The 27,354-nt window shown below is 41.6% G+C and overlaps 1 protein-coding gene across 3 annotated transcripts in view; it reads left to right on the plus strand.

The window, feature by feature from the left end:
* The window catches only part of GALNT1 (polypeptide N-acetylgalactosaminyltransferase 1), a 192,932-nt gene that overhangs the window by 80,094 nt on the left and 85,484 nt on the right, over positions 1 to 27,354 (plus strand). The window contains exon 1 of one of the 3 annotated variants that reach the window (XM_074945205.1): positions 13,926 to 14,029. The exons of the other annotated variants lie outside the window; for them this stretch is intronic. The gene's annotated coding sequence lies outside the window, so the exon portion shown is untranslated. Of the gene's footprint in view, positions 1 to 13,925; positions 14,030 to 27,354 lie in introns of those variants that run through there. 3 annotated transcript variants of the gene reach the window in all.

The following is a 27,354-nucleotide window of genomic DNA, read 5'->3' on the forward strand; positions in this document are numbered from 1 at the left end:
GAGGACCCAGGGGAGCAAGATGCTGGACCCCACCCATGGATGTGGAGGCTCCCATGACACTGGCATTGTCCTTGTCGTCGCCAGACAAGGCTATCGTGGGGCCCCCCCGCACCCGATTCCTCAAGATGAGGCCAAAGCGCACCATGAACTTCTGAAGAGGGTTGCTTCTAACCTGGGGCTTCAGGCAGAGGAATTGGAAGAGTCCTTTTCCTCCCTGCCTGGACCACTATAACTTTGGACCACTGCGTCCTCAGCACAGTGGAGCAGGGTTATACCCTCCAGTTCCTTTCTACCCCCCCTTCCCACCTGCCTTCCCTGTCCCTCTTCAGGGACCCCTCTCACAAGAGTCTCCTAGTGCAGGAGGTAAAGGGGTTGCTACAGCTGGGTGTGGTGGAAGAAGTTCTTCTCGAGAATAGAACCCCTTGTTCTTGTACCTGGTACTTTTTAATCCCAAAGGCCCAGGGTGGTCTGCAGCCCATCTTGGACCTGGGAGACCTCAACAAGTACCTAAAGAAGCTAAAGTTCCACATGGGCTCTCTGGCTTCTATTATCCCTTCCCTGGATCTGGGAGTCTGGTATGCCGCCCTGGACTTGAAGGACACATACTTCCACATAGCAATCTTTCAAGGACGCAGACACTTCCTCCAGTTTACAGTGGAGCCCCACCACTGCCAGTTGGCGACAGCACCAAGGGTGTTTACCAAGTGCATGTCGGTGGTAGCAGCTTACCAGGCATCAGGGTATCCAGATCTACCCATACCTCGACGACTAGTTCGTCATGGGTAGCTCCTGGTTTCAAGTCAAAGGGATATCATGGTACTTCAAGCCATGTGCCGCTCTCTGGGCCTACTGGTAAACGACAAAAAGTCAACATTCATGCCAGTGCAGAGGATAGAGCTCATCGGAACAGTCCTCGACTTGACCTGCGCCAGAGTGCTCCTGCCAGTGGAGAGATTCCACATGTTGATAAACCTCATCACGGAGGTCTCCGCATTCCCTCTGATGACAGCCAGAGTCTGTCTGCCCCTGTTGGGCCACATGGCAGCGTGCACTTATTTGGTCCACCATGCCAGGCTCCAGATGCGGCCCCTGCAACAATGGCTGGGAACAGTCTATTCCCCGTCCCAACACCTCATGGAAAAGATAGTTACCATTCCCCAGGCGATAATTACCTTGTTGTGATGGTGGACCGATTGCAGGACAGTCCTGGAGGGGGTTCTGTTCAACAGCTCTCCTCACTCCGTCGAGTTGATGTTGGATGCCTCGGACCTCGGCTGCGCATCTTGGCGTCCTCCAGACTCAGGGGATGTGTTTCCTGGAGGAGGCGCAGTTGCACATAAACGTCCGAGTTCCGAGCAGTCCGGCTGGGGTGCGGAGTCTTCCTGCCTCACCTGTCTGGCAAGGTGTTATGAGTCCTGACAGACAACACAGCCTCAATGTTCTACATCAACAGGCAAGGGGGAGCGCGCTCATTGACCCTCTGTCAAGAGGCATTCTGTCTCTGGGACTTCTGCTTCAGCCACAAAATCCACCTGGAAGCTTGTCACTTTCCCGGCGTCAGGAATACGCTGGTGGACCAACTCAGCAGGCGCTTCTTCTCTCACCACGAGTGGTTGCTCCATCCAGAGGCAGCCTGCAGATCCCCCCTAAAGGTGGGGAACTCCCTGAATGCACCTGTTCGCTACCAGACAGAACAGGAAATGCCACCGGTTTTGTTCTTGGCAAGGTCTGAGCAAGGGCTCTCTCTGATGCCTCCCTCTTCTCGGTGTCAGGGAGCCTGATGTACACATTCCCTCAGATTCAGCTCATCAGCAGTGCCCTGGCAAAGATCAAGAGACAAGGCACAGGTTACCATGATTGCCCCGGCATGGCCTCGCCAGCACTGGTTCGGCACGCTCATGAACCTGAGAGCAGCCCCTCCCTGGACCCTGCCCAACCGACTAGACTTGCTGTCACAGGACCACGGTCAGCTCTTACACTCCAGCCTTGAGTCCCTCCACCTCTCGGCATGGATGCTGTGTGGCTGAACCCGGAGGAGTGGACCTGTTCAGAAAGGGTCCAACAGGTCTTCCTGGAAAATAGGAAGCCCTCAACTAGACTGACTTACCTGGCCAAGTGGACGAGGTTTTCCTGCTGGGTGTCTGAACGGGGCATCTCTCCCTCATGTTCCTCCATACAGGCTGTCCTGGACTACCTGCTGCACTTGAGGAACCAGGGACTGGCACACACTTTCATTAGAGTGCATCTGGTGGCCATCTCTGCTTTTCACCTGCTGATCCAAGGAGAGATGGTGTTTTCCCATGTTCCTGAGAGGGCTTAAGAGACTTTTGTTACACGTACGGGCTCCCATCCCACAGTGAGATCCTGCTCTTTTTCCCACCTGTCATGGAAGGTCGCATTCCTCGTGGTGGTGACATCGTTGAGAGAGGTCTCTGAAATTAAAGCCTTGACCTCAGAGCCTCTGTACACGGTCTTCTACAAAGATAAGGTTCAGTTGCGGCCCCACCCGGCCTTCCTGCCGAAGGTGGTCTCCACCTTCCATATGAACATCTTCCTCCAGGTGTTCTGTCCCAAACTGCACAAGACCAGTGAAGAGAAGCCCTGGACATCCCAAGGGCCTTGGCTTTTTACTTGGCACGTACCAAACTTTTCCATAAATCAATCTAACTCTTCATCGCTACAGCAAATAGATTGAAAGGTCACCTGGTGTCCTCGCAGAGGATTTCCAATTGGATTACTTCATGCATGAGGACCTGTTACGACCTGGCAGGGGTTCTGCTGCCACCGATTGGCAGAGCCCATTCAACGAGAGCGCAGATGTCTTTGGCAGCCTTCCTGGCACACATCACTGTCCAGAACATCTGTAAAGCTGCAATGTGGTCCTCTGTTCACACGATTTCAGCTCCTTGTGCCATCACTCAGCAGGCCAGGAACAACGCTGGGTTCAGCAGAGCTGTGTTGCAATCTACACGTCCGTGAACTCTTATCCCCTCCAGGGGTACTGCTTTGGAGTTCCCTAACATGGAATGGACATGAGCAAGTACTCAAAGAAGAGAAGAAAGTTACCTTTTCCGTAACTGGTATTCTTCGAGATGTGTTACTAATTCCCATTCCATGACCTGTCGTCCTTCTCCACTCTGAGTTTCTGGAAAGAAGGAACTGACAGTGCGGGGGAACAGGTGGCGCCCCTTTTACTGCGCCATGCAGACACCACTTCAGGGGGCGCCAAAGAGCCAGTCCCATATGGATACTGCTGAGGGAAAAATGTCCGGCACCCGTGCATATGGTGAGCGCACACACCTGATATGGAATGGACATGAGCAACACAGCTCAAAGAATACCAGTTACGGAAAAGGTAACAGTCTTTTCTAAAATCTTGAAGCATATGATGACCAGAAACAATCATTTCAGTTTGCTAACATATAATACTTCCTTTGTTTAATAAATCAGTTTTTAAATACAAAATGTTTTGATCAATTTTTTATGTATCCAGCACATTTAATGTAATTTTATTATACTAATTTAGAATGCTGTTTTTGTGCATTTTTAATTGAATTTGTTTCCATCCAAAAGCAGCTTGACCCAAACAATGAGAAAAAATTAATTTAATAAATAGAAAATGGTCAGTGACGCACTTTTTAACTTAATGTAAAAATTATTTGAATAAATGGATGTTATGATGGGATAACAACATGATTTTGGCAATTAATTGATCTTTAAATATTCATGGTAAATAGGCTTAATGGCCTGTGATGGGATGTTAGATGGGGTGGGATCTGAGTTACTACAGAGAATTCTTTCCTGGGTATCTGACTGGTGAATCTTACCCATATGCTCAGGGTTCAGCTGATCACCATATTTGGGGTTGGGAAGGAATTTTCCTCCAGGGCAGATTCGAAGAGGCGGATTTTTCACCTTCCTCTGTAGCGTGAGGCATGGGTCACTTCTTGGAGGATTCTTTGCTCCTTGAAGTCTTTAAACCACGATTTGAGGACTTCAGTAGCTCAGACATAGGTGAGAGGTTTATCGCAGAAATGGGTGGGTAAGATCCTGTGGCCTGCATTGAGCAGGAGGTCAGACTAGATGATCATAATGGTCCCTTCTGACCTTAATATCTATGAATTTTAAGCTACATAATTTCTTTAATAATTGTGTATAGATATAGTGTATCCTCCTGGTTATCAAAAAGTAGTACCAAATTTATTGTAAATGCTATATTTGGTTGCAAAGCAACATTTTAATTGTTATAACAGCCAGTGAGAATCACCCTTTCTTTAGGGGAAAAAACAAAGTACAAACGTAGGACATGATTAAAATTGATTTAAATAATTCTACCCTGGAAAATAAAGATATTTTGATCAGGTCTGGTAAATCTCAAGAGACAATTACTTGTTTGAAGAAGTCAGAGGTTTCATATTTATAATGAACTAAACTAAATTTGTCATTTTATATAGGGAAAAACATTTAACAAGAAATAATATACTTAATGTAATTGATACACATTTTTGTTTAGGTTCCCTATAGTTCTGTAGTGTCCATCTGGTTTTACTGCATTTGAAGTTGCTTGCATAATATTGACCCTTTCATATTCATTTTTTAGTTAACAGTGACTGAAATAAAATTGTAGCTTCTTAAAGATCATAAGATAGCTCTCTTGGAGTTTCCCTGACCACTTGAGGGGAGGGACTTTCAGGTGTGCAGAGCTCATGAAGTAACTTTATTCCCAGTCAGTTGCCTGCATTCTTTTCAGTTCTTTTCTCTGGAAGCTCCTCTGGGGCTGCTGCTGATTCAGGGTCCAGCTGCTAGACTGATCTATTCCTCCTCCTATCCTGCTACCCTAAAGGATGTAATCAGGGGTTATGAGGGATGACCATTTTTCTCTGTAAAATTGTAGTTCTATATTTTAAAGTAATACTACATCAAAAGTAACTTGAGGAGTCTGTGGGTATGTAGTATTGGAGATGATGGTGTTTTCTCTATCAGGGTAATGTGATCAACTTTAAGCCTTTGTATCTAGATCTGTTTTTTGAATGATATGGGTTCATAATTAACTTTGAATAAATTTTGAGGTGGGTTATGAATTTACATTAAGATTAATTCCTTCATGTTAAACACTGCGGTTATTTGTTTACTTATTACTATTTGACTGTATTTTTAGTATGATAGAGGGACCTTTATTTCTTGAAAGTGGCACAGATTTTTCAATTTTATGTATATGTGTATATAAGTTTGCATATATTTAATTGTATCCTCCTTTCTTCTCTCTGCAATGTGTCACTTATACCCTTATGGCTATCTCTTGTAAATGGATCTGTCCAGGCATATGATTCCAGCTATTTGGATTCATTTGTAGGCTCTAGCCCTGATAGCATACGCTATTTGGAATAGGGAGAGCGTCTTTGTGGTACAGTGTATAAGACTTTTGGTTAATTCTGTAATGTTCCAGATTGGTTTTAGTTGTAAGGGGCTCAAAAGTTGTGGGGTTATTTTGGGTTTTTTTTTTTAAAGATTATTGTTGCGGGCGAGTGATCTACAATTGCTTTTCTTTGATCTAAGTTTGATACGTTGGTTTCTAGAACTTTCTTGCTGGAGAGAAAAATGAAAGAGGAAAAATTCAGGAACAGTTGCCTCATTTGGAAGTTAAGAATTGATTGAAGTTCTGTTCCAACTCAAGTGATGTTTATGCTTTGAGATTCACAAGAAAAGTAAAATAGAACAACTTTTTAATGCTTACTGGCCTCACTATTGCTTTGAAAAATTGTCTTTAATTATACCAGTTTGAGGGTGCAATTACTTTTAATTTCTCATCTTTGCACTTATCTATAAATGAATTGTGTGCAGGTGTAAGACTATTTACGTAGCCATTTGATAGTCATATTTTGTAGGGTAAAGATAATCTAAATTAACCAATAATAGGCAAGGTAGTTTCTTAATTATGCAAAATAGGACAATAAGGGCAATCAAATACCAGACTTAAAAGCATATTTTGACCTACAAAATTTAAAAGGAATTTTTCTTCCTTGTGTGGCATTGCATAATTATCATGGCATATCTGTGGGCTTTTTTGCTTAAGATTCTGTATTTTGCTGTAGGATTCTGGACTTGATGGTCTGATACAGTGTAGTGTATTATGTAACCTTATTAATCCTTTAAGTTTTTCTGGATATTCATAGGCAGTTCCTTGAACTATGCATTTTGCATTCATATTGTGATGCTACAGTAGTGCGATAAGGTGATTAAGGACCCCATAATGACATGTCTGACAGTGTCTAGCAAAATTATGCAAACGGATGGTACTGTTTTGTGGATGTAATAAGTTGTTACATAGGCCTTTTTACTGTGCCGTTAAAAACATAAAACAAAAGGAAACTCAAATTTAAATTTAAATGTTAACATTGTAAAACATACTATGAAAAGACAGTGAATTTTGAATTAAACGTGTAAAGTTATGTATCTTGTGCAGTCACTAGACTCGTTTTGCTTTAACTGATGTGTAGTAGTCTTTGTACCTGGCTGTTTTTTGTACAATAATGATGGTGGTTGTATTTTAAAAGGATAAGTGAATTTGGAAAGGGTTTAAAGCATTCACACATTTTTTCCCAGTGTTATATATTTCTACACACCATTTCAGATGTGATATTTGTAGCATAAGATACCTAACAAAGATAAAATTTAAAAATAATAGCTGGACATTTGGTTGTGAAATAGTTACTCCTGGGAGAATTTTGTGCCAAAAAAATTAAATTCTGCACACAGTATTTTAAAATTGTGCAAAATTTGCCAATTTTATTGTCAAAATAACACTCTATAATCATGGTGGTTTCATTTATTTTGGTAATTTATTTCAAAATACCTGCCAGCAAGTATGTCTAACAATACAGTCACACGCAGAAATTCCCCCAGGAGCAGAGAGTTAAAGAAACCTCTAAGACAACCCAGTTCCTGCTTCTCTGACTCTTCCCCCCCAGAGCTCAGCCGGGGGGGGGGGGGCAGACACTCACACCCCATCCCCTCCTTGAGTCCAGCTGCAGCACCCCTCCCCCCCGCCCCCCCGCCCAGACACTCACACAGTGTCCCCCCAGAGGCCAGCCATGGGGCTCCCCCTGGCCCAGACATTCACAACTCCTACCCTCCTAGAGTTCAGGAATCCAGAGAGAAACAGCCTGATGCTGGGTCCCAGTCTGGCACGTAGTTTCCTGCGTGCTGCCGCCTCCTTCCTTCAGGGTGTGCTTGGAACTAAAGCTGCTCCGTTAGTGCCCACACCCCCTTGTCCTTGTCTTCTATATGCGAGCTGGGCTCTGCTGGGTCTGGCGGCCAACATCTCTGCAGCCCATTCGGGGTGGGGGAGGAAATCCTGCACATCCAACATTAATTTCTGCAAAATTCTGCATTGTGCCGTGGCGCAGAATTCCCACAGGAGTAAATAGTGTAATGGAACTTGAGGCTTTAATTTCTGCTAGAATATTGCTAAAATGTCTTAGTATGTTACAGAACTACTTCTAATTTGCAATGGCTAAAATGTGGATTTGTATTGCTAAATCACTTGTACTTTGACTTAATCTGAAATGCGAGATTTTTTTTTGAGTAGCTCTACATATTATAGGTCTTTTTGCGCTCTGAGACTGCACAAATAGTTCATATTGAGAACCAAATTTTTTTGTGAAAAAGGAAAGCAAAGATGTAAGAACATGGATAAATATTACTTTACTTCAAAATTATAGTATTAGATTTTGAAACGATGGATTAAATGGAGTTCAGACTTCTCATCATGTATTCAAAATGAGTTTGTTTTAAAAAAATTTTTTCAAACAGAAAATTGACTAGTTAGGCCTATATTTGAAATCAAGCTGTAACTACAATCATTTTAGTATTGGGTTCTCTAGTTATGACTTTCATGTGGCATATACCATTATGAGGTCTGTTTGTAAGTTTCACTCTTAACTTGCTCAGAGTTCAAGGGGTTTGAATCTAGTGTTCCAGTTGAAATCCATATCAGTAGAGTTTGTTTTTCTACTTGAGATGTATACATATTAGAGATGCCAATTTTTGTTTCAAAACAAATTTTATATATATAAAAAGTACTGAATACCTCTTCAGTTCTTTCCAGGTCCCTGAAATAATTATTAATATCAAAATGTCTTTTTGCCCTTTAGTCTCCCTTTCCAGAGGTTTTTCAGTTGGACCACTATAATGAGTGAAAATTCCTTGGCATTTTTCTGGATAGCCAGCACCTTAAGTATAACGTCCTTTTGTCATGGCACTCAGGAGGCAGCTTAATGGTTTTGTGTTTGACCACACGTGTCTTGGGACACATTCTTCAATATTATAATAATTAGCATTTCTTGATTCTCATGTTTTCTAGTGGTGGTCTCTGTATTTGTCTGAGATAACTGGTTTTGCTTTTGATCCTCCATTGAGCACTTCTTAAATTTCAGTTGAAGTCTCTGTGGATCCCACTGTTGGTGTACATGTGCCTCCATGTATGCAAGTTCAGAACTATCTAAAAAGCAGTGTTCAGGGCATTCCTCCTCGCTGTTCATCTTCATGCCCCCCCAGCTGAGGGTAGAAAGAATTTCATTGATCCAACCTGCTTCAGCACAGACCCTCAGTTTCCTCTTACTGCCCTGACAGCAAGTCAGAACTCCGGTGTCTGCTAATGCTAGCCAGATAGGTTTTTGTAAATAATAGTAATAGTGTTTAATAGTTTTTTTTTCTGCCCATTAGCAGGATTTTTCCCCCCTCCTTTTTTTCTACCCAGTGAATCTCCTCAGGCAGTTGTGCCTCATCGCTTTATGGTGGAAAAAAAGACCTTGGTGTTCAAGCCCTGTCCCTCTTGTGACAGGCCAGTCACCTTAACTGATGGCCACAACAGATGCCTTTTCTGCTTGAGTCTCATATCCCGGATATTTGGTTGACTGCAGTTCTTCTCTTTTTAAAAAACTGCAGAAAGTTGAGGGAATTTCATCTCAAATTGTTCCTGTTAGGGTGGTTCATGACATGTACCTCAGACTCTGAAAGGCCTTCCCTTGGCTAAGCACAATAGCCCCAGATCCATAAATCTGACTTCCACACTGCTATGGGAGTAGAGACTCCATTCCCCAAGTGCTGACTACTGATACCAAGAAAAGGATTCAAGATTGGCATAGTCCTCAGGACATCATCCCACCTGGCTCCAGTGCAGGTTCCCCAGTTCAGACCCTGCCAGAGAAGGTAGATCTTGGCATCATTATACTTTCTCTGGAGCAGAGTAAGGCAAAAGACTAAGAGGAGCTTAGAGCCATCTGACTGAGAAATCTAAGACCAATAAGCTAGATCAGCTCAAGAGAACAGTCCTGATTAGCTCTCCATCGCCCTTGGTACGGGGAAATACCTCATCATGTTCTGGGACAGTACTGACCACCTGAGCATCAGTAACCTCTCCCCCTGGGTGCTGGAGACTTTCACTGTACCAGCTGATCTTCCCTCAGTGGTATTGAGACTTACTTGGTTTCTATCTTGGTAGCAGCCCTTGGAGAACGCTTCTTGTTACCAGCTTCCTGGTACCGATCCCATTTGTACCTCCCATGGAACCTACTTTTATTCTTCCTTCCCAGCTTCCAGTAGAGAGCAATTTCCTGCTTTTATAAGCTTGTGTAGGGATATTACCCTAGCCTACACTAGGGATAGTGACATTCCCCCCCGTGTGAAAAGTCCTTGGAATGCTCGTCCATTCAAATAGGTCACAGATGACTGAAATGTGAAAGATCTAGTTTCTACACACACGTGATTTATAAGTTATTTAAAATAAGTGTTATTGTTAAAAACATGTTTTCTCTCTATGAATTGAATCAATTTTTTAAAACAATGGAAATTCTTTTTTTACTTTATGCAGCCATGAATGATTTGATTTATAGACCTTCAGATTCCCAACTCAGGCCTCTGCCATTTGAGCTACAAGAATAACTGCTGTTACTAGTGTGGACCAACTGCTAGAGAGGGAGTTGACTCATACTTTGCCAACAGGATATACAGCTGTTTGTTTTCCAGTGTTCTGTTGTCAATCATGAATACTGGGCTTTATCTTTGGCTTTGGCAGAGGAGAGCAGTGCAGTGATTAGAAAAAGTACAGTAGATGCTTGTTTGCAGCAACACATTGTAAGAACAGCTGACACTTACGAGCAGCGTTTCCCCTGGGAACGCTTTCCCTACTGTGACTTGTCCATTCGGTAACAGCAACATAGCCACCGCGTAAGAGAAACATTTGTGATATTGTGATGTCACATCCAGGGGCAGAGATGGGGGGGGTATGTAGGGGTGTTGCCGCCCCCCCACTCCAACTACATCTTTCCATTCCCCTCCAGACCCTGGCCCTTCAGTGCAGCTCAGGGCCTGCCTAACAGAATCTGCATGGAGAGCATGTGTGGGAGGGAGGGTCTGTAAGAGAGGGATTTTTAAGTGGGGGTGAAAGGTGGGGAGCTGGGCTTGGAGGAGCAGCAGAGGCACAGCTGGAAGGTTTCCTCCTCCCTTCCTTAGCATCTGGCTTGCGGGGGCGGGGTTTTTTCTATTTTGCAGTGTGGCGTATCGGGGGACCCCCCCCGGTGCACTGAGCTGTCCCCTCCATCTTGGTTGCTGCTGGCAGGATGTGTGTGTGCTTTTTTTGCAGTGGGTGGTCAGGAGACCTGAATCCCCAAGGCACTGACCTGTCCCCCTCATGCCCTCCCATCTCTTCTGTCGTTGCTAGGAGCCATTTTCTCCTCTTTTCCCCGCCCCCCTCCATTGCAGACTGCACGTGGTACTCTCCCCAGCCATCCATGCCTTGCTGGGATGGAGCATGAAGCTGCCAGCTTAGGCTGTCCCTGGCAGTTGGGCTCACTCAGCTGTTTTTGCTCACTGGGGGCGCCCCTGCCAAACCCAGGGTTCCCCTGCCCAATTCCCCACAAACTTGGGGTTCCCCCATCCCACGCCCTCCCCCATCTCCTTCCCCCCTTCCAAAACACTCTTCATGCATCTTTGGTCAGACGCTCCCCATAACAGCAATAGCCACTTAGGATCAACATAGCAAAAGGACACTGATATGTTGCTACTAACAAGTGTCTAATATATACACAAAACGTCTTTTTGACATGTTCAGTCTGTAGGGCCATGTAGTTTAGTGCATAAAATTTGGATGTTGTACTAGAAACCAGGTTTTATTCCTAACTCTGCCTGAGGTAATTTTATGCAATCTGTCTTTGTAAAAATTGTGTGCCTGATTCTTGACTCTGTACTATAGTTTGAATTATCAGGCCTTGGTTAGTCATTTGAGTTGGGCCAAGTAATCCCAGACTGTACCTGCTCCAGGACTCTTTGGAGGGGCCTGACTGCACAGCAGTCCCTGGTTGAGAAGGAACTGATGGGAGCCAGGGTGGTGCTGCCCTTATAAAGCCATGGCAGGGACTGTGAAGGGAGGGATGCAAGCACCACACCTGTGGGTACTGCTAAGCAAAATTCTCTGACTTTGATGCACTGGGTGCACACACACACCTGAGTTACAGGTCTTTGCCCACATCTCAAAGAACAACAGTTACAATTACAGGTAAGTAACTAGTTTTTTTTCTGGATTAGATGGAAGGTATGGCAGCTGCGTAGTGTAAAATTAGAAATGTTAGTTCCTGAGAAGGAGGGGAGGCAGTCTGGAATTGTAGGATAAGCAGTTCAGCTGGGGATATCTGCTCTTTGAGGAAGGAATTGTCACCATAATTTGTGTAGCACTTAGCACAATAAGATATTGGCCTGTAGGTGCTACTGCGCTATAAATGGTAAATATTTGTGCCAAAATTATCGACAGTAAAATAATTAAGTGCTGACATGCAGATTTATTTGAAGATTGAGCTAAACCATTGCAGTGAGTGGGGAAGTTTACAGCTCGGATATTATTGCAGGTTCTTTGCAGAAAAAACTGCATTGGTGTACACTCAGTTCATGTTTTCAAGATTACCTTCACAACCAAGAGGGGCTAGAAAATATATATATTTTTTAAACTGATAGGTTCTGCAGAATATTGCCAAAAGAGTTGGAATTGCAGAATTTGCAGCTTTGTGAAAGATTGCTTTATGCGAGTTCACTGTGGGAATGGCTTCTTTCTCTCTCATCCCCTTGACCCGCACAAGACTATTTGTAGCTTGGGACTTGGATACAAGGGACATTTTCAAAAGGCTTAATATAATGTATTTCATTTGCTCTGCTGAAATCTTATTTACAAGAAATTACCTTATAAAACTTCCTGCATATCTGTCTTACAATATGAAGGCCAGGTCTACACTGTAAACTTACATCGGTATAACTGCGTCACTTGGTATGAAAAATCCACACCCCTGAGTGACACAGTTATATTGACCTAACCCCCAGTGTAGACAGCACTATGTCAATGGAAGAGCTTCTTATGGAGGTGGATTAACTACACTTATGGGAGATCGCCCATTGGCATTGTAGCGTCTTCCCTGAAGAGCTGCAATGGTGCAGCTGAAGCGTTGTAAGTGTAGACCTGCCCGAAATATTGTATGCTTACACATGAGCTCATACTAAAGTTAACTCTTCAGATCTTAAATGGATTTGCATCTAATAGCAGTTGCTGTATATTAGAAGCTGCTTGTTTGAATCATAATTTAATTTGGCAGAGAGAATCTGACTTGCATGCTTTTCTCAAACTTTTTTTCCTGACTTAAGTTACTTAAGTAGGTATATTGAAACCAAGACTGATAAGTTAGCACATCAGAGAATATGTAAAGGTACTACTTTTCCAGACAGCATTTTAAATAATTTAGACTTGAGTGTTTTGAAGCTGCACGCTTATCCCTCATCCCATAACTCCATCAATTTATCTTAATGATTTAAGGCAGCATCATAAATCCTTGTGTCAAGACCATAGTATAAATACCTGTATATTCAAACATGGAGAATATGGATATAGAGGTGTCCCAGCCACTAATGATACCTCATTTGTTGTTTACATATGACACAGTATGCTAATTGGGCATAGAGACTTGATTAGATCCATAAATTACCAGAATTTTTGTATACTTTCAGGATATATTTAATTGTTCTATTCAGATTTTCCTAATGTAAAAGGAGATCATTCAGAGAAGGAACTAAAAGCCTAACATTCTTTCCCGTCAGCTCTAAATAGTGCCATCATTATCATGAAGGTTTTGAGAAGGCTTTGCACCAAGTTTAGGAAAAAGCAGTGGATACTCCTTTGTTTGAAATTGCTAGTTTGAAAGTTCAGCCAGCTAAGAATCTGAAGTCCTACTTACATTGCTATTTGATAAGTAGACTGAAGAAAATTGCAGTTGATGCAATGACTATAGTAATGCTAAAAATCTGAAAGCATCTGATCAAGGGCTTTCTTTTTCAGCGTCGGAACCTTTTTTCATCTGGTCTTACTGTCAAGAGCAGGAGGCTCTTCGAAGATATTTCCATATTAGACAAAATGCATAGGGTATTTTGAGCCTCTTGCAGAATCTGGCCTAAGTTTTCTTGTTGGTGTGAGTTTTTTAATATTTATTTCCCCCAAAAAGCAGAAGGTATAAATCTTGTTTTTCTTATTAAAAAAAAAATTAATACTTTAAAAATTAGGTTGCCACTGTAAGCCAAAGCAGCGTAGGTTTAAATTTTTTTAATAACTTCTCATCCTCAGACACTATCAATCATCCACTTTGCTCCGTGCCGTCACATATCCTGTTTTCCTTAATTGAGATTTGAGAAATATGTTTGGCAAGGGAGACTTAAAAAGTATAGTTTCAGCCATTTGGAGAAGAGAATCCTTCTATGTTTCTATCAAAAAATGCTTTTCTAGGAGCAATTTGTTATGCCAGGAAAGCTAGTAAATTGCCACTTTCCTTTTGTGAAATTCTGCGTGAATTCTGTAACCACAATGGTTTTAAGGACCATTTTGGATTTTGTTTCCAGGGTTTAAAGAAGATTTCTACTTGGTTCATGAGATTATGCGACCTTTCTTCTATCCAAATCTTTGAAATAAGACGAAAGGAAAATTTCATACTCTTGATGTCAGGTAAATTATGAAATACTAATGATGGCAGAGAATTTAGCAGGTTGGATTAAAATGTGTGGAAACGTTTTTGAAGGTTTTGTCTGCATTCAGGTCACCGGTTGAAAGATTAAGGATAGATTTTGATGTGAATCGTATAAATTAAGACCCCTGTTTAGCATAAATGGCTAAAATCCAAAACTCTGAAGATGAAGCTCTTTTCAGAAGTAGTGGAAGGCTCTGATATAGACTTTTTTGGCAATGTTTTTTATGCTGCCATAAATTAAAACTGTGGCTATATGTTGTGTATATGTTTGAAGGAAGTCCAGCAAATTTAGGTACTTAAAAGGTCCCACTTTGCTCTGATGTTTTGTTTTTAGTCCTTTTAGCCATATTGGTACTACAGGATAATTGTCAATTTTTATTCCAGTGCATGGATTGCCTTTTGGTGATTTCTAGGGTGTTTTCTGAATACAGAGTTAGTGTCAAGGTTATTGTTAAATAATGGACTTGTCTGTAAAAGTTTCAAGAGGCTGTCAATATCCAGGAAAGATTAAACCAGAATTTAACACACATTTTTAAGTTAAGAATAAGATTTTCTTCTATAGCAATCATACTTTAAATTGAGCTCTTAACTTCATGGACAGTGGGAAATAATTACTTTATTGCAAATGTAAGGATACTGTAATCTGTGTCCCAACTAAGCTCCATTATATTTCCATACCAAAGGTTTTTCAATTTTGTAATTTTTTTCACTAATATAAACAGCATTTTAATAGGGGATGTGCTGCCTAAAACATTCCATTATTCGGGAGGAGCTCTAGCACCAACATTGAAATTTGGCCAGGGGATAATCCTGGGGTTAGGGAAGTAACTGTTACTGTCCTCATCTAAATTCTTTAGAACTGGGTTAATTCATAAGCTTCTAAATCATCATTTCCTGTCTCTGTTTTCCTTAGTGTTGCTTCCATGAAGCTTGCTGCTAAGAATCTGTTAGCATCCTTTTAGAATTTCAACATGTATCACTTCAACAACCTGCTCTAGCATGCCATATAACTAAACTTCTGAATTGAGAGGGATACTGAATGCATGCTCTTGTTCCCTTCTCTTGTTTTTACTCATCAAAATATCTTTTGGTGTGGGGGAACATGCACTGGGCTGTGTACCAGGAGACCTTGAATTCTATACTCAAAGCTTCTAACTTCCATTAATAATTCTGTGCCCTAAATAACTCTGTATTGACCTCATCCCCAACTGAAAGGTTACAGAATCGGGGAAAAGAACCCAGATCTCAAATTTGGCAGACCCAAGTTTGCTTTTTAGCTGTACTGCCTCTCAATCTGCTAAATCTTTGTGCTTGTCTATGCCTGTGTAAAATGGGGCTAACTCATGCCTGTGTAAACCATTATTCTCAGGTTACATGTCGTCCTCTAGTGGCTGGTCTACAGGGAATAACAATTTACTCCTGCTGGTCGCTAATATAGTTAATACTCTAGCTCAACAAGTAGAGGTCTGTCCTGCAATAATTAAAATCCAGGATTTAAAATCTGCTGATACAGATGACAATATTAAGGTTTCACATAATAGAATTTGTGTGTGCCTTTTTTAAAACGTTAGGAAACATACAAACCCCCTACATGTTAAATATATTAAATTTGGAAAGTTCAGTACTCAAATGTTTGGAAATCGTAGAATAAAGGTGTTGCAATGTTATCCCTGTTCCCTTCTGCGTATATATTATATGAGTACTTTGTTACTTGTTCACGTACAGTTATTTCAACAGGATCCCTACCTCAATAGCAGCATTTTAACATCCTTTTGTGTATGTAATTCACAATAGAATGTAAAACAGACCTGTTGAGAAGGCATGCAAGACTTGTCAATAAATTAATCTCTTCACAGTATTACCTGCAGAAATGTTTTTTCCATGGTTTTTAAAGCCATGAAACAAACTGTAGCAAACTTTCTACTAAACTAATGTATAATAAGCAAATATTTCTGTAATATTCTATATAGCACACACTCTTTGGTTTTAAGAATGATGCTTAGATTAAATTGAACAGTGAATACAATACACACCACAATTCAAAGAACTAATTATAAATGCCTCTGGAATCTCTAAATGCCAAGTGATATGCTGCAGTGAGATTATCCTATAGGTGCCTTTTTGGGGTAGTATTTGAGATGGTATTGCTTGCAGGAATTGTCACTAAACTGATTCAGATTAGTGCTTCAACATTTTGTATTTTCCTGAATGTTTTAAAGTTTGATTTTAGTGTAAAATTAGCAATTGTTGGTCCAGATGACTAATATTGAAATGATACAAATGTTAGTCCTTTTTTATGATACTGAGAAATTAAAATGGTAAAAGAATAACTATCCATCACGACCAAACAAGGCTGAGCAATAGATGCAGTGATTTAATTCTGTTAAATCGGACCTTAGATTCAGTGGCTTAAAATTCCTCTAGTTTAATAGCTTTGCAATCCAGGCAGAGCTATTGAGAATGAACTTCAATTCACACAGGTGCCCTTTTTTCTTAGATACATAATTCTTCTTTGATCTGCAGAATCTCATAATTTAAATAAGGTCTAAATTAACAACTCACTACTATGCTGCTTTATCTTGCACTGTTTTCAATGGCTTGATAAAGAGTTTGTGACCCTCAGAAGCTTGTCTAGATTATTTTTTGTTAGTCCAAGTAAGGTTACATTTCTTGTCTCCCACTCTGATTGTCATGCCTTTTTTTGAATTCTTCCACTGGCTCCCACTTCTCTGATGCACAAGTTCAACTTTCTCATCCCCTTCAAGATCACATGTAATTTTCTTGCCCTCTAAATCTCTCCCTGTCTAATCACCTCCCTTCTTCTTGACTGTGCGAGTAATGCCAGCCTTGTTGCTCATTTTGAACATTTTCTTCTTCAGCAGTGTCTATGGTTTCTTATGGGCTATTCCTTAATTGATAGAATGCCCTTCTTAAACTGGTTCACACAGTCTTCACTCTTTCATATACATCCACTCTTGAAATCCTCTTTCTGTGATGTATGCAAGAAATTTGGCTGACTATCATCTACTTATTACTTTCTTGTCTGGGGACAAGAGATCAAATGTTGGGAGGATGAAGTGTAAGGGCTTGTGTAAGGATGAAGTGTAAGGGAAAACTCGTGGCGAACGGGAGAAGTCCCAGATGACTGGAAAAAGGCTAATGTAGTGCCCATCTTTAAAAAAGGGAAGGAGGAGTATCCTGGGAACTACAGGCCAGTCAGCCTCACCTCAGTCCCCGGAAAAATCATGGAGCAGGTCCTCAAGGAATCAATCCTGAAGCACTTACATGAGAGGAAAGTGATCAGGAACAGTCAGCATGGATTCACCAAGGGAAGGTCATGCCTGACTAATCTAATCGCCTTCTAGGATGAGATTACTGATTCTGTGGATGAAGGGAAAGCAGTGGATGTATTGTTTCTTGACTTTAGTAAAGCTTTTGACACGGTCTCCCACAGTATTCTTGTCAGCAAGTTAAAGTAGTATGGGCTGGATGAATGTACTATAAGGTGGGTAGAAAGTTGGCTAGATTGTCGGGCTCAACGGGTAGTGATCAATGGCTCCATGTCTAGTTGGCAGCCGGTGTCAAGTGGAGTGCCCCAGGGGTCGGTCCTGGGGCCGGTTTTGTTCAATATCTTCATAAATGATCTGGAGGATGGTGTGGATTGCACTCTCAGCAAATTTGCGGATGATACTAAACTGGGAGGAGTGGTAGATACGCTGGAGGGGAGGGATAGGATACAGTGGGCCCTAGACAAATTGGAGGATTGGGCCAAAAGAAACCTGATGAGGTTCAATAAGGATAAGTGCAGGGTCCTGCACTTAGGACGGAAGAACCCAATGCACAGCTACAGACTAGGGACCGAATGGCTAGGTAGCAGTTCTGCGGAAAAGGACCTAGGGGTTACAGTGGACGAGAAGCTGGATATGAGTCAGCAGTGTGCCCTTGTTGCCAAGAAGGCCAATGGCATTTTGGGATGTATAAGTAGGGGCATAGCGAGCAGATCGAGGGACTTGATCGTTCCCCTCTATTCGACATTGGTGAGGCCTCATCTGGAGTACTGTGTCCGTTTTGGGCCCCACACTACAAGAAGGATGTGGATAAATTGGAGAGAGTCCAGCGAAGGGCAACAAAAATGATTAGGGGTCTGGAACACATGACTTATGAGGAGAGGCTGAGGGAACTGGGATTGTTTAGTCTGCAGAAGAGAAGAATGAGGGGGGATTTGATAGCTGCTTTCAGCTACCTGAGAGGTGGTTTCAAAGAGGATGGTTCTAGACTATTCTCAGTGGTAGAAGATGACAGGACAAGGAGTAATGGTCTCAAGTTGCAGTGGGGGAGGTTTAGGTTGGATATTAGGAAAACCTTTCACTAGGAGGGTGGTGAAACACTGGAATGCGTTACCTAGGGAGGTGGTAGAATCTCCTTCCTTAGAAGTTTTTAAGGTCAGGCTTGACAAAGCCCTGGCTGGGATTATTTAGTTGGGGATTGGTCCTGCTTTGAGCAGGGGGTTGGACTAGATGACCTCCTGAGGTCCCTTCCAACCCTGATATTCTATGGCTGTTAAATTGAAGCTGGAGATTTCTGTGTGGGAGAAGATGAGAAGCTTATTTGATAGAGAGGGAACCTTAGTGTGTTTAATATTAAAATAAAATCTGTATATCAATAAACTTGTAACTAATAAGACTATTCACCCTGATTGCTTTGTATATTGCAACCCTCTTACCTATCCTTCGTCTTTTTTTTTAGATCAAAGTGGCTGGAAGAGTCTGTTTGCATTTTAAAAGTGCATGTTTTGGGAGCTGTAGCAATCTAAGTAATGATACTGAACTGCTTTAGCTAGAAGCTCATAGGTTGAGGGCCATTCCTGCAAGGAAAGGGCTTGACACATAATGTAAAACTTTCATCTCCAGCAGTCATTTGGGGCCCTCTTTAAACTATATTGGAGCTGAAATGTAGGCTTGGCAAGCTGGTCAATTGACTGCCTGTTTGACCACAATCAGATATTCCAGTAAGAATGCCCTGATGTGGGAGGTGGCCTACCTTTTTGATAGCATCGTGATGCCATGTGTTCACAAGTCTACATAAGTGTATTGATCACTCATTTTACTACAAGCTAATCTGTTAGGGAAAAGGTTAAACTAATTGAAAACTGAGCATCTTGATTAGCTGGAATTTTCTAGGGCGAAGTGTTGTCTCTTTATTTGTATACTAGGCCAAAGATGTACATGATGGTTTACAAAGGACATAAAAATTAAGACTGCGGTCCCTGCCTCAGAGCCAACAATCTAAACTGACCAGACATCAGCATACATTAACTCCGTAGGGAGGGAAAAGAGGGTTCAGTCATTACATCTTTCCCCCCAACACAGAGAAAAAAATGTGCAGCTATTAAGCCTCTGCCTTCACAAATGAAACTATCAAGGCTATTAACCCCCTAACTTCTCCTTCAACCTTCAACAAAGTAAACAACCCATCTTAAATGCCTATGTAAATAACCCCCCCCCCGCATGTAAATAAACTGCCCTCAATAAAAATCCCCTTCATAGTCCCCCACCCCCCAAACATTATACACACATCCTTAGCCAAAGCTTCCAGATAATATAAAAAGTTCTTTGCTAATGAGAGGGGTTGACATCATATCTCTTCAGAGGCTCTTCCCTTTTCCCTTGCTGTCCCTTTCTTCCCTCCTGCTATGGCTTATGAGTCCGTTATGTTTTGCTGCAGGGAGGAGGGCTGTTCCTGTGCCCCCTCACCCCCACACATGTGTGATTTGTGATTCTGTAAAGGTTCTGGGAGAAAGGGTGCAGTATGCCCAAATACAAGGCTGGAATATTCTGAAAGATCAGGAGTTAGAAATAGAACTGAATGGCTAATGGTTGGTTGACTTATTGAAATATTAAGAGATACTTCATAATCTAGAGAGCATTCTAGAAGTAGTGAGACATAACCGGACATAATAAATTATGCTGATTTGAGAAAAGACAATCATGTGTGGAAACTTTTTTTACTAGACATGAACATGGCTAACTTTAACACTAAGTGCAGGTTCTTTGAGTATGTCCACCTGTTCTTGTGAGTAGGTGATTCATGTAGATAGAATGGAGAAATATTTGTTGAATTTTTTTGGTGTCCAGCTATTGGCAGAGATTATTTCAGTCAAAAAGCTAAAAAGGAAAGCTGGTAAGCATCAAAATTTTTCTTCTGTGCGCTTTTTCCGCTTAATCTTCGGCAGCATCACCACAAAGCATGGAGTTTTTGATGAAGACAGTGATATGAGTGACAGTGAAAGTGAAGCTAATCCCATTACTTCATTTAAGAATTTTGCTACTCCATCTGCTTTAGCAACACAAACTTCTACTTCTGGAAGTCTTCAGATGTTCATCAAAGTGTCATTAAGAAGTTTTTGGATAGAATATCCCGTGACCAGGAAAACAAAATTGACCAGACATTTGCTAGATATATTTATGGCATCAGTACACAATTTCATATTGTCAAAAATCCTTATATGCTGGAAATTTTTCATAAATTGCATTGTTTATTAAGTACCAAATAGGAAACTAATTGCGGGAAATCTGAATGTGAAATGGCTGATGTAAAAAGTTGGTTTTTTGGTTGGGAGGCGGGGGCTTTTGTTTTCTTTAATTGATCAAAACGATATATCAGCATCAATCTGTCTCATGCCATCTGTACAAATGGGTGGGGGAGGGGTGGGGAGGGGAAGCCGGGTCCAGCCCCAGTCCATAGCTTCTGCACATCGACAACAGAATCGACTAATTACTCCAGGTCTTTTACAAGGGCCTCACTGGCTTGTACGTTAATCTGGGCTTCTACTTTAGCCATTTCGTCAGGTGCTGCAGCCAGCTGGGATAAGGCCTTATCCAGATTCAACTTAGCAGTAGAGTTGGTGGTATTATTGTGCAGGCTCCTCGCGTGTATTTAGTGTTGGATGGAGCGCAGTCAGGGTGGTGTTAACTTCAGGGTACAGCTTCACACCCAGTCTAGTATTCATTCCAGTGCACAACTGAACATCACCACACAGCCCAGTATATTGCTAACCAGTTTACAAATATAATCAATGAATTGGGTCCACGGAAGGCTATTTTGGTTGTGACCATCATAATATGAAAGCTGCTTGGGTGTTGTTGATAAACAAGTATCCATATCCACACTGTTATGGACGTGCTGCCCATACAATCAGCTTTACATTGGTGATTTTGAAGATCTGACAACTTTCTCATCAAGTGTCAAAAGTGAAAAGTATTTTCAAAAGAAAACAAGTAGCAACAGCCATTTTTCAGCTTAATTTAGTAGAGCACTTAGTTTCGTCTTACTGAGTAAAACTTAGTGTACGCAATGGGCATCTATTAAATGTCTCAAAGATTTTCGGATATGCAAGAAGCCTCTTTAATCAGCTGCTGCTGAAGAAAGGGTGGCCCGCAAGTAACCCACACTGACATTCTTTATCTTTTGGATAAGAAACTAAAAATTCATTTCACTGTTTGAAGCCGTAGCTCAGTCCATTCAGAATATGGAAAGTGATAGTTCTACATTGTCTAATGCCAAGAACTAGTTCCAGAATGTTAAAATATATATTTGAGTATACTGAATGCAGTCCATTTAAAAAAGCTGAAGAGAAAAAGATAATAGACAAAATAATCAAGTGATCACTTGTGCACAAATGCTGCCTATCATCCTGATCCACTCTTCTAGGGGCAAAAATTTTCTGATGATGACTTTGATTCAGCTTGTGATCTCATAGTGGCTATTGCAAATTTTAGAGGATATACAAACAAACAATTCTGACAGAGGTATCAAATTATAAAGCAAGAAGTAGCCTGTGCAGTGGTTTAAAAAAAAAATCAAGTGCAATCCCAGCAGTTGACTGAAAATGGCTTGCTCCTTCATCAGGGTGAAAAGACTTGTCATCCTTGCACTCTAGCAACAATGGCAGAAATTATTTTAATACTTCTGCGTACTTCTGCATTTGTGGAATGAAACTGGCTGGTTTGGGGAATCATCTGTCCAAACACCAGAAATAGATTGAAGAGCTCCACTGCTGGAAAGCTGGTGACTGTCACAATTTAAGGTTACAGAAGAAAAGGGCATGTAAGGGTTCATCAGATGAAGAGGAAGATATTGATGAATTTGATAAGAGATATAGATAAAGCAGTTAAAGCTGATTTTAAAAAAACCAAACTAAAAGCAAGATGCTTGAAGACTTGGCCTGCTGTCTATCTAGCATAAGAGCAACTATAAAAGAAAGTCCTTTAAATGCCATGTGTTTTATTTCTGTTAATTCTTTTGTGACTGCTCAGTCTTGAATAACATTCACATTTAAATGCTAACCTAATATTGCTACAAAATGTCATTGTTTCACTTTTTTCTGAGTTAGTCAGTCAGCTAGATAAATTTCTATCTAAGGCTAATCTTTTTGAAGACCATAAAGTCTTACTCTTTCTTTCTTGTTCTGATTAAGTAGTACTTTATAGTATGTGACCATTTTTGACCTTGTTGGACTATATTTGTCCAGTCACTTGGCCAGTTATATTTGGACTGGCCAAATGTCCAACCCTACAGATGTGCCATTCTGATATTAAAATCCTTTAAAATTAGAGAACAGACACGATCTAAATAAAAGAACAATATAATTATATTTTTAAAATACCTTCCATAGACTTAATTCATAATAATGGCAAGTACCTTTGTGTTTTAAGAGCTGTGGTTAAAGTTATAAACATTCATCTGAACATTTCTACTAACATCTATAGCTATTTTATTAGTAGCAATAAATATTTATATTAATAAAATTCCCATTGTGCTGGGTGCGGTACATACACAAAGTAATGATGCTCTCAAGTAATGTTGTAACAAACTATAGACACACCTTGTAATTTCATCCTTGTATAATGACAGTCATGGTTATAGTATGAGGGGGTTAATGATCTGGTCATGATTATTAGATTTTTAATGGCATCAAGTCCTCTGTCATCCCCCCCCCACTCCCCTTCTGTTTGTGTGTGAGAGAAGTGCATATCTTCTAATAGTCTTAAAACAGTAGATATTGGTTTGCAAACATTTACATAAGTTTGCATAAATATACCTAAAGTTACAGAGAGGGGCAAAAAGAAAAGTAGAGATCTTCATATTTCATTCTCTCCTCCCTGTCAGCGTTAACATTTCATTCCAAAAGAATTTCACACCAAAACCACTAATTTTATAGTTAAAAAAACAAAAATTCTAGCCCGGTTTCACTGTAAAACAGTTCCTCATAACACCTCCACCTTTCGCAAGTTTTGGGGGAAAGTAGTGCCAAGGAGCTTTTCAAATGCCTTCCAGCCCTGAGAGAGGTAAAACAGGTCCGGGAGGAGGATGCTCAACATTCATCACCCAAGCCTGTGGGGTAGAACCGAATAGGGGAGGATCTTCATTTGCTCATAGACCTCAGGTGAGGGCAGTGCTGGGAACCACAATAGGAACTGTAGAGTCATCAGGAACAGCTTCTCCCCTGCTAGCTGCAGATACAGGAGTGCTATAGCCTTAGTTTCAGCCAAAAAGTCTAATTTAGCACGTGCAGCAGCTTTGATTGGCTGCCCTTCTAAGGAGACTGGTGAAGGGCAGCCAATAAAACAGGAAAGCCCCATATACTAAGGACTTTCTTCACAAATAAGAGGGCCTGAAAACCTGTAGCCTGAAGGGAAACTTTGAAATGTCAGCAGGTTTAGACTGGTTCGTTTATTTAATATTTACTGCACTATAATGATTGGTGTACATGTTGCTGATAGAGTACTATGATATATGGAGATCTTGTGTAGTTAATCTTTGTAATTATGATGAAAGTTAAGTTTAGACATTTTCATTGCTTTTAACTCCTCAGATGTCTAGAAAATCTTGAAATGTTTCATTTAAGCGCTATAAAGCCTAGATTTTTAAGGGAATTACTGATCTCGGCATTGCAACGCATAAGTCTCCATTTTCAAAAGTCATTTAAGCACTGGTGAGAAGTCGCATTGAGGGTATGTCTACCAGTCCTGCCAGTCAGCTCCAACAGTTGGAGTATTCCTTCTCAGCCTTTAACAATAGTAAAGACCACTTCCTCACATTTCCTGGAATCAAGAGCTATAATTTAAACCTCTAAAAGATAATTTGGGGTCAACTGCCATTACCCTAACCCTAAAAGTCACAGGCAGGTCACATAGTGTCCTGCACCTACATAAGTCAGCATGCTAGCCTTCATCTTTGCTGCATACAAGGATGGTTGAAGTAAGTGTATCAGCCCATCAGACATCACCTAGACAAGAGAGTGCAGGTCCCCCTGGAAGTAGTCATGTAAATTGGTGGAAGTACCCCAGTAAATCTTCCAGAGGAGTTTCCTTTTCTCCATGCCTACCATTCAAAACTCTTATAACAGATGCCTCCAACATGGGGTGGGGGTTCACCTGGGCTACTTAGGTTCAAGGTCTCTGATCTTTCCAAGGGGCCCAATCACACACACATTCTGGAGCAGAGTGCAACTCACTGTGCTTGTGCTCCATTTTTTCCAGTTCTTAAAGGGTCATCTGTCCATATATTAACAAGCAACAATGTTTTACTAACAGACAAAGAGGAGCAAGATCCACTCCTCTGTCAGGAAGCAATAGGGCTGTGGAACAAGTGTATTGGTCACAACTTAAATCTAGTGGCTCTCTGCTTACAGGTCTTCAGAATGTTCTGCTTGCTTGCCTCAGCAGACAATTTACAAGCAATCATGATTTGTCAGTAATGGACATTGTCATTCAAGAAATACTTATTGGGGTCAGTGCTCCATAGATATTAGCAACATTGAACAACAGAAAGTTTCAAGACTTCTTCAGCAGGGGATCAGGATCACAGGTCCGTATTAGGGTTGTTCTTGATCCCTGGTCATCAGCTCTCATGTATAAGGCTGTAAGAAAGTTGATTTTGTTGTTCAGAAGCTGAAGTCAAAGACCCAGGACCTAAACATTTGTTTCATTACTGACTAGATGACTGGTACCTCCCCCTATTCCTCCATGCGCAGTGTGGTGTGGGAGCCCAAACTCATGCACCCCAGAGCGAGCCCCAGATCAGAGACCTCTAGAAGCCTTCCCAGCCCTGTATCCTGCAGGGGAGACAAACCCTAGTGCCCACCAAGCCCTGTTCACCGGGGCCTCCCCAAGCCTGTCCCTCAGTGCAGACGGATGGCTGTGAAAAGCAAAGTCCTTGAAATTGTGTAAGAGACACTGCTGCTTGGCAGGCCTGACCCACACCACCAGGTGCAGGTAGACCTTCACCTGCGCAAAGTTCAAGGCAAGCACCAGAAGGGCTTGAGTGCAGACAGTGGCGCTCAGTATGTAGCTGGGGCAGTGAGGGGTGAAGGCTATGGGGAAACTAGTCCCATCCTCTGCATTTGCCACGGCCCCCACCAAGTCATGACAAAGAGGTGACTCTGCCAAATTTGAGTGGTATTGTGACTCTATGTGCCAAGTCACAATGCCACTTAAAGTTGCAACAGTTTGCAGTTTCCTCAACAAAATCACAGCCTGTGATTTTCTTACAGCCTTACACATGCATTTATCATCCAGTTCCCCTAATCCCAAGGGTAATCAGAATGATCAAACAAAACTCAGCAAAGATAATGCTGGCTCCAGCCTAGGTAAAGGCAATCTTGGTTTTCAGACCCGATGAACCTCTCATTTCAGACCCGATCCAACTGCCTATTCGGCTGTCTTTGCTATCGCAGAAGGAAGGCCAAATTCTGCATCTGGTTCTAATATTTATAAGATCCAGATTCACTTTATAGTATGGCTATTGGATGATTGTCCGTGTTAGAGGGAAGTTGCTCATCGGAAGTCAAAATACCCTTATTAAAAGTAGAACTTAACCAGCGCTATATGCTCATAATGGAAAATACTTAGATGTGCATAGGGCCCTGTCATTCATGATAGGATTAGGCTGTTAGGGTATTTCCTAGATTATTTGCATTTTTTGAAGAAAGAATGAAAGGTCAACATATTTCCACTCGAAGACTGTCTAATTGGGTTATTAGTTGTAGTAAACTTTGCTAATATTTAGCTTAAGTAGCCCTTCCAGAAAGACACTCATCTCACTCCAAGGCCCAAAAAACCTGTTGTGTCTTTGAGGAATGTGTTTGTAGCAGACATATATAGGGTAGCTATTTAGAGTTCAGAACATGGGTCTTACACACTTCATTCCATTGAACATCACAGTGTGATGCTCATTTTAGGAGGGCCATTTTATAGTCATTTAGACTCCCAGCACCCACCTCCATAAAGTTTGATCACTGAGAGTCACCATCAGTGGAATATATGTGAACAAGCACTCAAAGAAGAACACAAATTTTGGTTCTTTGAGATGTGCTGTCCACAAGCTGTTGTCCTTCCGCACTAATAGTGTCTTATAATAGCTGGATTCAGTATTGGTGAAGGAATTAAAGGCTGGTTGGGGTTGCCTTTGCCTTTGTTGGGAGCACAAGGACATTCAGGGTGCAGGGGCAGTCCCCAATAGGCACTCCTGGTCCAAAAAAAATCCAAAATTGAGTGCATTGGTTCATGTGTACCATCCATGGAAAATATATATATGGACATCATATCTCAAAGAAACTCAATAAGGTAAATAACTGTTTCATCATATGGCTATAGTGTTTTCTTCCAGAGATTTTGTGACATTCATTCCTACATGGCGGGTAACTTTTGTTCAGACTTAATCTTACAGAGAAATGTATGATAAAGCCAGATTGTGCCTGGCCCATGTGGAAGATGGGGCGTGCAGGGCTTGAATTGGAAAACAAATGGCTATTCTTCTAAGAACCATCTGTTTGAAATGCCAAAATAAGACATCCTTCCACAGAAGCTACTTAGTGGTGTGGCTTGGATTCCCTTGGGCTCCATTCATTGTTTTGGGGGGCGGGGCGGGGAGTCGGACAAGGTTGCTTTTAGGCTCAGCTCACCCTCAGTAAGGCATGTTGGAGCTTGTATGCCTCCAGACTTTGTGGGTTCTACTTTCAGTTGGAGGAACCATCCCACTCCCACTCAGAAAGTTCAGGCACAAATGTAATACTTATGCTCAGAGTATGAGAACTAGTTTTGACTAGTGCCTTTAGTGACCCATCTGCAAATTGAAGGGCGGGGGTGGGAGGAGGATACAGACCAATGCCCTATCCCTTTACACTGGCCAGTAAAGCTAGCCCCCTCCCCCTAAGGTTGGAGGAGACATACTGCATGCTCCTCACAGTTCCCTGAAGGCTGTTGCAAGGCATAAGGCTTCCTAAGGCAGCATCCTTCTTGGC

This window comes from Natator depressus, chromosome 2 (genome assembly GCF_965152275.1).
Source record: "Natator depressus isolate rNatDep1 chromosome 2, rNatDep2.hap1, whole genome shotgun sequence".
Classification (NCBI taxonomy): domain Eukaryota; kingdom Metazoa; phylum Chordata; order Testudines; family Cheloniidae; genus Natator; species Natator depressus.